At 40.6% G+C, this 11411-nt stretch overlaps 1 protein-coding gene across 4 annotated transcripts in view; it reads right to left on the reverse strand.

Annotated features, from left to right (window-relative positions):
- Positions 1-11405, reverse strand: part of Arap2 (ArfGAP with RhoGAP domain, ankyrin repeat and PH domain 2) — a 167301-nt gene extending 155896 nt beyond the window's left edge. For 3 of the 4 annotated variants that reach the window (XM_013350802.2, XM_005359243.2, XM_026785085.1), the window contains exon 1: positions 11176-11405. The gene's annotated coding sequence lies outside the window, so the exon portion shown is untranslated. Of the gene's footprint in view, positions 1-10796; positions 10992-11175 lie in introns of those variants that run through there. The other variant, XM_013350800.2, reaches the window with a different exon arrangement.
- Positions 11406-11411: the final 6 nt, after the last annotated feature.

An 11411-nucleotide genomic window follows, 5' to 3' on the forward strand; every position in this document is an offset into this window, starting at 1 on the left:
ACTCAGTATGTTCAGTTGCAGCAGAGAGAGCTTTGAGTATAGACTTTGGCCTGGGGTCCTTGATCTGCCACCTAGAAGAATATGTACATATGAAATAGAAAGGTAAAAACTAGGGATGAAAACAACATAAGAATAAGTGTGTACATGTGCGTTCATACACACAGGTTTCGTTTTTATTCTGGCTTTGAAACCATCCTTACTAACCTCTCTCCACCCTTTAAATGAGTTCCACACCATTTATATAGTGGGGAACTAGATATCAATGGATGTGGAGACAAGAACATTTCCGTCTCCATTTGGAGTTATCCTGATTATTTCTATAATACCCTAAGGTTCTCAATCTTCCAAGTACTGAGACCTTTATTACAGTTTCTTATGTTATGGTGACCCCCAAACATAAAATTATTTCATTAACTATTTCATAACTGTAATATTGCTACTGTTATGAGTCCTAATGCAAATATCTGTGTTTTCTTAGGAAAACCCTGTGAAAGGGTCTTTGGACAGCCAAAAGGTTCTCAATCCATAGGTTGAGAATTGCTGCCCTAAAAGGTAATGGAAGGAACATGGAGAAGGCAATATTTATTTGTTGTTCTGTAGAGAAAAGAAGGAAGAAAGACTTGTTTCTGTTAGATCTCAAAGACTAAGAGAGTTGCTTCACGCTAGGTAGGTGGTTGTACAAAATATCTTACAATGGATAATTTAAAACCAATAGGTATACATTGCTCACAGTTGTGGAACACAATAAACCTAGAGGAAAGCACCTGGAGGTGCAGTGTCTGGGGAAGTTTGTCACACCCGGGCATGCTCTCCAATCTGGCAGAAGAGCAAAAGGGATAAGAAGTTCGCTCTTCCCATTTTATAAACTCATTAATCTCATCCACAAATGCTCCACAGCTGTGAGTTAACCACCTCCCAAAGGGCCCACCTTTAAAGACTCAGACTCTAGGGGATTCTGGTTTCACATATGATCTGAGAGGATGAACACACTCACACCATAGTCTCAGCCATCTTCTGACCATTCCTTGGATGACTTTGGTATAAAAGCAGAAAGTCTAAACCAAAGTGACATGGATCGAATAATAGGTCCCCAGCTACAAACCTTGTGCATGTGGGTATGTAGTGTCTCTATTCTTAGCTTCCTAAACAGGAAAATGTGTATAAGTAGTTCCTATACCTACCACGTAGGGCTAGAGTAAGAAGTAAATGTCTCAATACATTTGAACCATTTAGAACACTAACTAGACACATGAATGAAGTCAGAGTTTCCCATTATTATTTTACCATAATACATTCTGTCAATTTGTTTATCACCTTCTAAAGCTTCCCAATAAATGCCAATCAAAGTAGTTGTTTACAAACATCCTACAGCATGAGTTGAGGAATGGTACAAATGATAGGTGTTATAAACATGACTGTGCACAAGACCATGCTATCCTGATTTACATAATGAGGAAGCACACAGAAGGGGAACACCACTTAGACTCATAGAAGCCTGACCTATGTGTCACCTAATAAACAGTTTTGTCATCTTACCATGCTCTATCATGAACCCAACTCCATCTCCTCAATTGCCTGCTGCCACAACTCAACCCACCATCTTATTTACCTTAAACTATGACAATAGGTCCCTGGACCAGTATCCATAACTTTCTTGGCTCCCTCCCTGCACACCAGATTCTCAATCCCTGAAGCATTATGGTTAATTTTGTAACACAAGCCACATCATAAACACTTCCCACAACTATCCAAATTCACATTCCCCGGTTTTCTGGCTCCAGTGGCAGCTACCAAATGGCCTCAGTCTGAACCTAATATAGACCTTTTTCTCTCTCACTTCCATCTCTTTCAATCACAAGCATGTTGTGGAATATTAGTTGAAAATATGTTACGTTTGTTTATGCTGTGGAACATTTGTTTAATGATGCAAAGATGTGTTGCATTCATTTATGTTGCATTTGTTTAACTGTGAAGCTGTGTTACTTTCCATGTCTAAACCACCTGATTGCTCTAATAAACATCTGAATGGCCAATAGCTAGGCAGAAGAAAGTATTGGCAGGGCTGGCAGACAGAGAGAATAAACAGGAGAAGAAATCTGGGGAGCAAGAAAAGGAGAAGAGAGGATATTAGGGCCCAGCCAACCAGTTACACAACAAACCATGGTGTAAGAAATAAAGAATGATATACAGAATAGAGAAGGATAAATCCCAGAGGCGAAAGGTTCATGGGATAATATTAGTTAAGAAAACTTGACTAGAAACAAGTCAAGCTAAGGCCTGCCTGGCATTTATAAGTAACAATAAGACTTCATACATTTATTTGATAGCTGGGTGGTGAACCCCCAAAGACCAAAGAGTGAAAATACCAACTATACCAGTGCATACTCCACATTCCCATAGTTCATGGCTCGTGCCCTCATCAAATGCTCCCCTTCTCAAGGATGACTTCCTCTACCTTCTACACTGCTAAGCATGCCTTGCTATTCAACACTCTTTACTATTACCTTAACTATGATCAATTCATTTTAATTACTACTTGACACCTCTTATCAAGTCAGGATGGCAGGTAGGAAGTATTCGTTGTTTGAAAATTCAGCCTTCCTAAGTCAGCAAGCTAGTAAGGAACAGACCCAGAAACAGATTCAAATTCATCCAATCCACCGAACCTCTAAGAGGTCTTCAGGTTAGGAATCAAATACGGCAGAAAATCAGTGGAAGTCATTCCAAATCATCTGCTGGGCACCTACTACCTCTCCTTTGGCCTCATGGAAGAAAAACTGGGCCACTGAAGCCCTCTTTGCTTCTTCACCTGTCTGCACCCTTTCCCAGAGGATCATCGTCTATGTCTTCGAACCAGGAAAGAAAACAAATGACACCTTTGGTTTGTACCTCAGCCACTTCATTAAATACAAGGGCACTGCATGCTTAGTCAGGCAAGCTCTGGAATCACCTTGGTTGATTCTAATTCCTTAAGGGAGAGGGAAAAAAGCGTTTGTAGAATTGAACTTCAGTATATCATTAATCCATTAAAGAAAGACATCATTTTAACTCTAGGTGAGTGCGATACTGCAGTTTTAACAAATTAATAAGCTTAATACTCATAAGGTCACATGATTAAGAGAAGCTTTTGAAAATAGCTATAAAATGGGAGCTGCTTAATGAATAATGTAACCTTCAATGTCCTACAAGACATGCCGTACAGTGTCTAATAACAATAGATGATTATTGCTTTCCAGAACAGTAGTTCCCAGTAGATTAGTACTGTCTCCCAGGGTTAGAGCCAAGGGTTACTAGAAACTGTTTCTACTCAGCTCAATGACTGAGTAGCAGAGACAAGAGAGGTGATGCAATATATCCTACCATGGTACCAATTTCCACTCCCTACAACAAGTCAGTCCCTATATGTTGTGGGAACAATAGATGGTCAAAAGAAAAGTGTTTCTGCCCTCAATGTGCCAGCAAACGAGGACATATAGCTTATTCCTTAAAAATGAAAAGACATCATGTCAAGAGGATGCTAACCAAGTAGTTTACACCAGAGTGTAATGCAGTTCCCTCTGCTTTGGTGAAGAATAGTCATAAGCAATGGGTATCGTGTTCTTTGTGCACAAAGTTAACTCCATTGTTTAAAACTGAAATATTAACTCCAAATATCCAAAAAGACAACACATTCAACAATCTTGTTCCCCACAACAAAGCACAAGAGAAAGTGATGGTGAGAATTTATTTTTCATTTTACTCAATTCCATATGTAAATCAGACTAGGAAGTTGAAAGTCTAAACTAAAACTCCTTTACTGTCAGAGCCTTATATATTTGGCCATGAATCAAAAGCTGATCACTTGGCATCTCTCTCCACTACCATCTCTTTACCTACCCTAGAATCTGGCAAAATTAAACTCCTTATAAGAAGACAAGTCCCTCAATCTGATCATCTTTCTGAAATGTGCTCACCCACAGGCTATGATCTGCTCAGCCCTATGACCTTAATTTAAACGACTAGCCCACCCCATTTCTCCAGACACATTCATCCCCTTTCCTTTTTCCTAGGATTTATACTGTTAACAACAACCCATGGTTGTGAATCATCTGTGTAGGGTCCTTTGTTATTCTTGCAGCTCTCTTGGGAAACAAGTCCAAGACCCAAGGCAAAAAAAAAGGAGATAACAGTGAAGCAAAAATTTTAGGGTAGATTCCACAACTCATGCTGTTATCTGTCTGGTTAATTAAATGGTAGAAAGGTGTCGTATTCTTCTTCTCATTGGTGTCCCATGCATGAGCACTCGAGAGTCACTAGAGTAATGGTTCCCCACCTTCCCAGTGCTGAGACCCTTTATATACACTTCCTCATGCTGTGGTGACCCATAGCCATAAAGTTATTCCATTGCCACTTTATAACTGTAATTTTGCTACTGTTATGAATCATAATGTAAATATCTAATATGTAACCCCAAAGGAGCTGCAATTCATAGGCTGAGGAGCATTGTAGTAAAGAGTGCTTAAATTACTATATTCCATACTTTGTAAGCTCAAATCTTATACTACAGAACTCTTAGGTTGATCATGGGTGTAGGTGTCCATATAGGTCGTTATATAAAAAAGCCTCAGTTCATTTACAAATTAATTGCCTGAGATTTAACAGCCAATAACAAGTTAATGGAAAACATCTTTGATGTCATTTTATACAGCAATGGTAATATACAATTTAGTAACAGTTATTTTGCACCTACCATTGCAGAAAGACATTTTATGGGTAACTGTGGTAAAATTTGCTCAGCAAAATAGTCAGCCAAAGTCAAACAATTAAGAACCAAAACCTCTCCAGTGACAAAAGAAGCAAGCAGTGGTCAGAGTAAGGAAACAGCTGGATGGCAAGAGCAGGAGATGACACAAAAGACTCCACTTCCAATGAGAACAAAAGGAGCAGCCCAGGGTATGAAGGCAGAAGAAGGTGATAATGAAATGTGCACACAAGTGATGGGATAGGGAGTCCTGTTTTAAAAGAAATGAAAACTGGAGAGATAGCTGTGAGGTTAAAAAAAAATGCTTTCCAAGGACAGGGACTTGAGTTCTGGTCTCCAGTACCTGTGAAACTTACCAGGTGGAACTAGCAGCCTTCCCATAATCTCAGCATTCAGTAGACAGAAGACAGGGGAGCCTGAGGTCAGACTGGCTAGTTAGAGTAGCAGAAGGTGCCAGCTCCGGGTTCAAAGGAAAGACCCCCCACATGAATTAATAAGGTAGAAAAGGACTGGGTCTGTCTGTTTACCCTTAGATTGCCACATGCATGTGCACACACACATCTGCACATACACACAAGCATATATACACACATAGATGCATAAGACATACAGATGCACATAGAGAGAAAGAAAACTCTATCACAAAGTTGAGTCTTTACCACCTTGTGCGAAGTAAAATAAACCAGTCACAGAAAGGAAATTGCCACATGAACACATTTTTACCTAAAGTTACTGAATTCATAGCAATCAAGAGTAAACTGACGAACATCAAAGAGGGGTAGAGAAGTGGGAAGCCGTTTAATGGGCATAATAGTTCAGTTTTTGCAAGAAGAAAATGTTGTGTAAATCTGTTCTACAAGAATGTAAGCAGGCTTAACACTCTTCAATGGTACACTTACAAAATGGTTAAGACGCTAATTTGATAGAGGAGAGGGGAGAGGAAACAGAATGAACTCTGTGTATGTTTTATTCTCCTCCTTTGACAGTTCAGTCTTCAAAGTGCGGTACTATCAGTCCATGAGCTTTTCCTGCTCCATCTGCCCTTAATCCCTCATTAATTCCACCCACACTAGATTCCCATCCAGACTTCTCCACTTTTTGATTGTTTTATTTAATCTATTCTTTCTCTCCTCTCTCCCCATCCATTCCTCTTCTCTTCACTCGCCTTATTTCTGGTGTATGTGTGTGTACATGCACTCATGCACACGTGTGAATACATGCATGTGTTTCCACTGTTATACTGCATATATATATACACCAGGCTTGCAGGCCGAGGAGTTTCTGGGGGTGGGGGGTGATCAGTACTTCACCTCCTACATAGCAGTAGGTGTTCTGGGATTATCAGGAACCATTGTAGTGATCATTTTATGTGGGCTCCAAGGATTGAGTTCAGGTCATCATTCTTGCAAGGATAGTACTTTTACCCACTGAACCATCTCCCTGACCTAGGTTTTTCTACATTTTAACTGGGTATCTTTATAATATCATTTAACTTCCCTGAAACTTAAGAGCCCTTACTTCTAAGAGTAGGAAAATATATCTATTCTCTTACAGAATTGCCAATAAATAAGTACAGAGAAAAGAATATATACATATGGATATATACATAGAGGCACACACACACATGCGTGCACACATACACAGATATAGATAGATAGATAGATAGATAGATAGATAGATAGATAGATAGATAGATAGATAGACAAACATAAATATATGTACACATTGACCTAATATAAACTGAAATCATATGTTGAGTGCTGACTATTATTAATTCATCTAATTAATCAATATTACACTTAATTATATCATATAATATCAATGCATTAGATTTGAGTGCTAACTCTTTGGCCTACACGGTAATATCACCTTTCTTTAAAAGAGGACTGTAAATTATTTTTCTAATAAACCCACAAAGTACTTAATTAGTAGTAAGCACAGCTTTATTAACCTAGTGAGACACGGACACGATTAGTGTTTTGAGACTGGAAGGCTTTAGACTTAGAACACAGGCCACAATGATTACCAGAGGTCCCAAATGTGCTGCCCACAACTTTTGTGGACTTCAACAATGTCTTTCTCTCCTGAGTCTCCCTGCTGTCTTCGAATAGGCAGGGAAGATAATAATGCATACCACCCAAGGCTGTTTCAAGGGGGATATGCTTGAATATGTGCATGGCCCTTTGAATGGTTTCTGGAAGACAACAAACATTTAGTCATTAGCCACTAAATGCAAAATAAGTGAAACTTGATCTTCTAATAGCCGGATTCTCAGCCAAATCATTTGGCTCAAGGGAAAAGATTATTTTGAGATATTTTTATTTTACTTACTTTGTATTCAGAAAAACCCAACTCTGCAATCTAGAATTCAGTGTCTCTGTCAAAGTCAGGAAAGCCCACACCTTTACTTAGTAAGAGGTGCTATTACACTGCCCCATGCCCAAAGCCTGCCTCCGAGTGTTTTAGATAGGATCTTAATACGCAAGTGCTTGATCATCTCCTTGGTCACAGTGTATCTCTCAAAGTTCCCATCTATATTTAAGTTAATTAGTTGAGGTTTGAAATTTCCTTTAAATTCTAATGGAGAAATCTTTCAAGTAAAGCCATGACTTGGGAGCAACCAAAGAAAGAGTTTATCTTCCACAGTTTCTATGAGGAATGACAAGCTGAGACCAACCACATGTCACTGTAGTAGATGCCCACGCATGTGCTCCGATGCCTCGTTGTGCTTCTATTGGAAACAGGCCCTTTCCTGGCCCTAACAGTCTGTAGCACATCTGTAGCTGAACCTAACGCTTTCAAATGTTGAACCGAGAGGCAGACAGGTTTAAATACAGCTTTAATCTTCAATTAATCCAGGCAAAACCGGAAACAATATTACAGCTCAGTACAAAGACCTTTAAATGTAGAGTTACAATATAAGCACACTTTTCATGTGCATTGCATCTCAGTGTTGTAGTACAAATATCTATTCACCATCTCTCCGAATTTAAGAGCTGCATTTTTAGAGCAACAACCAGATGTTTCAAAATAGCCTACTGTGAATGTTTCCTCTCTGCATTTATAAATAGCGCCCTGACCTCTTTTCCAACTGAATTCAAGAGCTTCCTCTTGGTTCTGCGATTCTTAAAATCTCTTGTCCTTACAAAAAGACAAGTACTTCAACTGTCTCTGAATTTATATGCCGCTTTGTTTACATTTATTCCTTCAATAAATATTTAAGGAACATGGCTCTCTCTAAGAGAATAGTGGGAAATACTTTCAGTTCAAGATAACAGTACATCTTATCTCACTTGTGAACAGTGTCAAGGGTTACAAAGTGAAGATGTCTTCTCTCCAGTAGTTTAAAAAAAGATCAGGCATAGACATGACAATAAGCAAAGGAAATGACATGGGTACAAACAGCCCTGAGACAAACTGCTCAGTCCAAGTGAAGAAGGACTGGGGAGACAGAACAACATTCTCAGAAGACTATTATGGCTGCAAAATAGTACTTACTCTGGAGCAATGAAAAAACTCAAGTCTGTGACCTTGACTTTAGAGGGTTTGCAATATAATGCTTTATTCACACCCCAGAGATCTGGCACCATCCTTTAGAATGGATGGGTGGGGCCTTCTAAACATCTTCTATCAACTCAAGAAGTATAGTTAAAGACTGCAGCAAGTCAGGGCTTTGCAAATGCTGAGATCAGAGTAAGAGCTATTGAATGGGGTTTCTAAGAGGAAAGGCCACAGGTGGAGACATCAGCCCCTGAAAGTAGACCAAAGGCCATGAAGAAGGCACAGTGAGAGAAGATAAACATCGAACCACAGCAGGAAGGCAGAGCAGGTGCAATGGACTTCGAGTTCAACAAGTAGTGATGTCAGATGGGCAGGTGGAAAAGGGAAGTGTCTGCACTTCTTGAGAATGCAGTGACAAGCTCTGCACAGTCCTTGCCCATCTCCACCCCTGTAGTTCGAGGCATCTGACACCAGGAAAAGACCAGTCTCCCATGTTGGTCCACAGAGCGAGCTACACAGCATAGCCAGTGGTGGCTTGTTTGTTTGGTTGCCTGTTTTTTGGTTTATATTTTATCTTTAGGAATGATAAGGCATTTAAACAACCCATCCCAGGTTATTCCCTCAATTATCCATACATATATGCACATAAGTCAGAAAATAATTCTCTCTGCCTCTCACAAATACCTTTCAACAAAAGGCCCACCTTGCCCATATCAGAATACCTGTGTTCTCATTGGAGCACATGAAAGAAAGTCTGCTTATGCCGAGTTAAAACTTCAAGAAAATTTCTACAGAGACAGGACAATTAGGAGAGACTACCACTGCTATTTCAATCAAGGAAACAAAACTAAGTGAGTCAAATGACTTTACTACTATCACATATATAAGATTTAGGTGACATTTTATCTACATTTACGTGTGTGTGTGTGTGTGTGTGTGTGTGTGTGTGTGTGTGTATGTATGTATACGTGGGTGGGAGTGACGCAGCATTTGTTTAGAGGTCAGGGACAACTTGACAGACTCAGTTCTCTCCTTCCACCCTCAGACCCTGGGTCTAGGGGAGCAAACTCATGTCACTAGGTTTGGTAGATGGCAACTTTACTGGCTGAGTCATCTAGCCCGGCCCTCGGTGGTATGTTTTTGAGATCGAAAATAATAAAGTCTAAGGTAGAAATGATTTAAGATGACATCCCATACCTTCTACTTTTACCTTCACCATGCTTGGTTAAAGTTAAGGCGTATTTCTAGCACCAATAAGAAGCAATCCACCTGATTACTGTTCTACAAAGCATCCAAAACACCCCACTGTCTAGCACATGCAAAAGCAAAGCCCAATAAGTGAATCAATAAACAAATCTGAAGACAGGGTGGGACACGTGACCACAAAAGCTATTAAGGCAATGACTGTCACTCACAGTGCGAATTTTATGGTCCCTGTCACCACACCCCACAAGGAAGTGTGTTAGAAAGTAACAAAACAAAAGGCAAAATCTCCTTCTGAGCCCTCTTGAAGGCTATATCCCAGAATTTCCAGAAGCAGGTTTTCAAAAGTGTAATTCATTATAACCCGAGTTCCCTTTAACCATGGTAACTAAATGAGGTTTCTTCTGAAAAGCATTCATTGAGTGCCCATGAGCCTCACAGCTGGGAACTTGAGATGTCAGAAAAACATGAATTTGTTTGTAAGTGAACCACCGGCCTCTCCTTTCACAGACAACCCATAAAACCCATCTGATAGACTAAGCAGAGGAAGGAAAATATGCAAGACAGCAGATGCACATAAATCTGTTTTAACAAGTCATTTGACTTACCCTCTAGGTACATTTTATTTTTAAAAAAATCTTTGGTTCTGACACATCAAGCCAATATAACACCCTCTTGGTGTGAAGACCCACCTTAAATGTGTGTTCAGTCTCTCCTCAGATGGGAGCCAGGGGATATTTCCATTTTAGGATGTAGCCTACTTGCACGACCCACTTTTTTTTCCTCTTTTAAACATTGTTAAATGGTGAAATACCAAGCGCCTTTGCCCTCCACATTGCTCTTGTAAGTGTATAAAAGTCATAAATAACAATCTTATAGATACTCGTTTTCTTTAAAAAGTTACTGCAGCCATAGCTTCCTTCCACTTGCATACAAACAATGCTCCATACACTTCTGGTGCAGAGCGCTTAGGGAGAATCAATACAGGGTTTGTAAGTACAGTGCTATTATTGGTAATAACAATGACAACCGGTTAAATGTACTTTTAAAAATAGCTTATTTCAATACAGGCAAAAAAAACTTATATACTTCAAGGACAAACTTGGTATCGCTCTACCAACTTACTCTTGGCTTATCACTTCTTTCATATTTTTCTTCTAATTATCAAAAGTTCCCAAGATTATTCCACAAACCTTCTTCCACAACAAAGTAATTCCATCCAGATCGCCACAGAAAAATTCAAGACAGAAGAAGAAGAAGAAGAAGAAGAAGAAGAAGAAGAAGAAGAAGAAGAAGAAGAAGAAGAAGAAGAAGAAGAAGAAATGACAGAATGAAGTGAAATAAAACTTACTTTAATTAATAGATGGACATCAATTCTCCCACGAGAACTGCTTCCCACACCAAAGGAGAAAGAGATGCCTGGTAAAAGCACTCTAGAGAGGTCCTCGGGTACAGTGCTAGGTTCAGGCAGGTGGAGGCCGAATGATTGTAATTAAAGTTAATTAACAGGGCTACCGTCTTAAGTGTGTAACCAGCAGGGTGCGGGGGAGCACGGGGCTCCAAGTCATTACCTCTACCAAGAGAGAGAAAAAAAAACTCAGTGCCTGGAACTTGCCCAGGCTGCATTCGGTCGGGGGCGGGAGGGTAGGGATGAGGCCGAGTCTGGTGGACTGGATTGTCACCCTGGCGGGTCAAATCCCAGAAGCAAGTGCAGCCTTCAGATCACTTACCGGCTCTGGGTTCTTTTCCGACGCCCACACGCGGGAGCACGATCCAAGCGGCACAATCCAGAGCCCGAGCACTGCGCGAGCCCCGAAGCGCCGCGCCGCGCGGAAAGGCGAGGCGTTCTCGCACCCGGGACCGTACCGCCGCCAGCCCACCCCGGGGACTCGCCTCGCGCGCGGCCGCCTAGCCTGGGCAGCGCTGCGCCGGCTTGTCCCCGTGGGGCGCTGTCACCGGCGGGCGG

This window comes from Microtus ochrogaster, linkage group LG1 (assembly GCF_000317375.1).
Source record: "Microtus ochrogaster isolate Prairie Vole_2 linkage group LG1, MicOch1.0, whole genome shotgun sequence".
NCBI lineage: Eukaryota > Metazoa > Chordata > Mammalia > Rodentia > Cricetidae > Microtus > Microtus ochrogaster.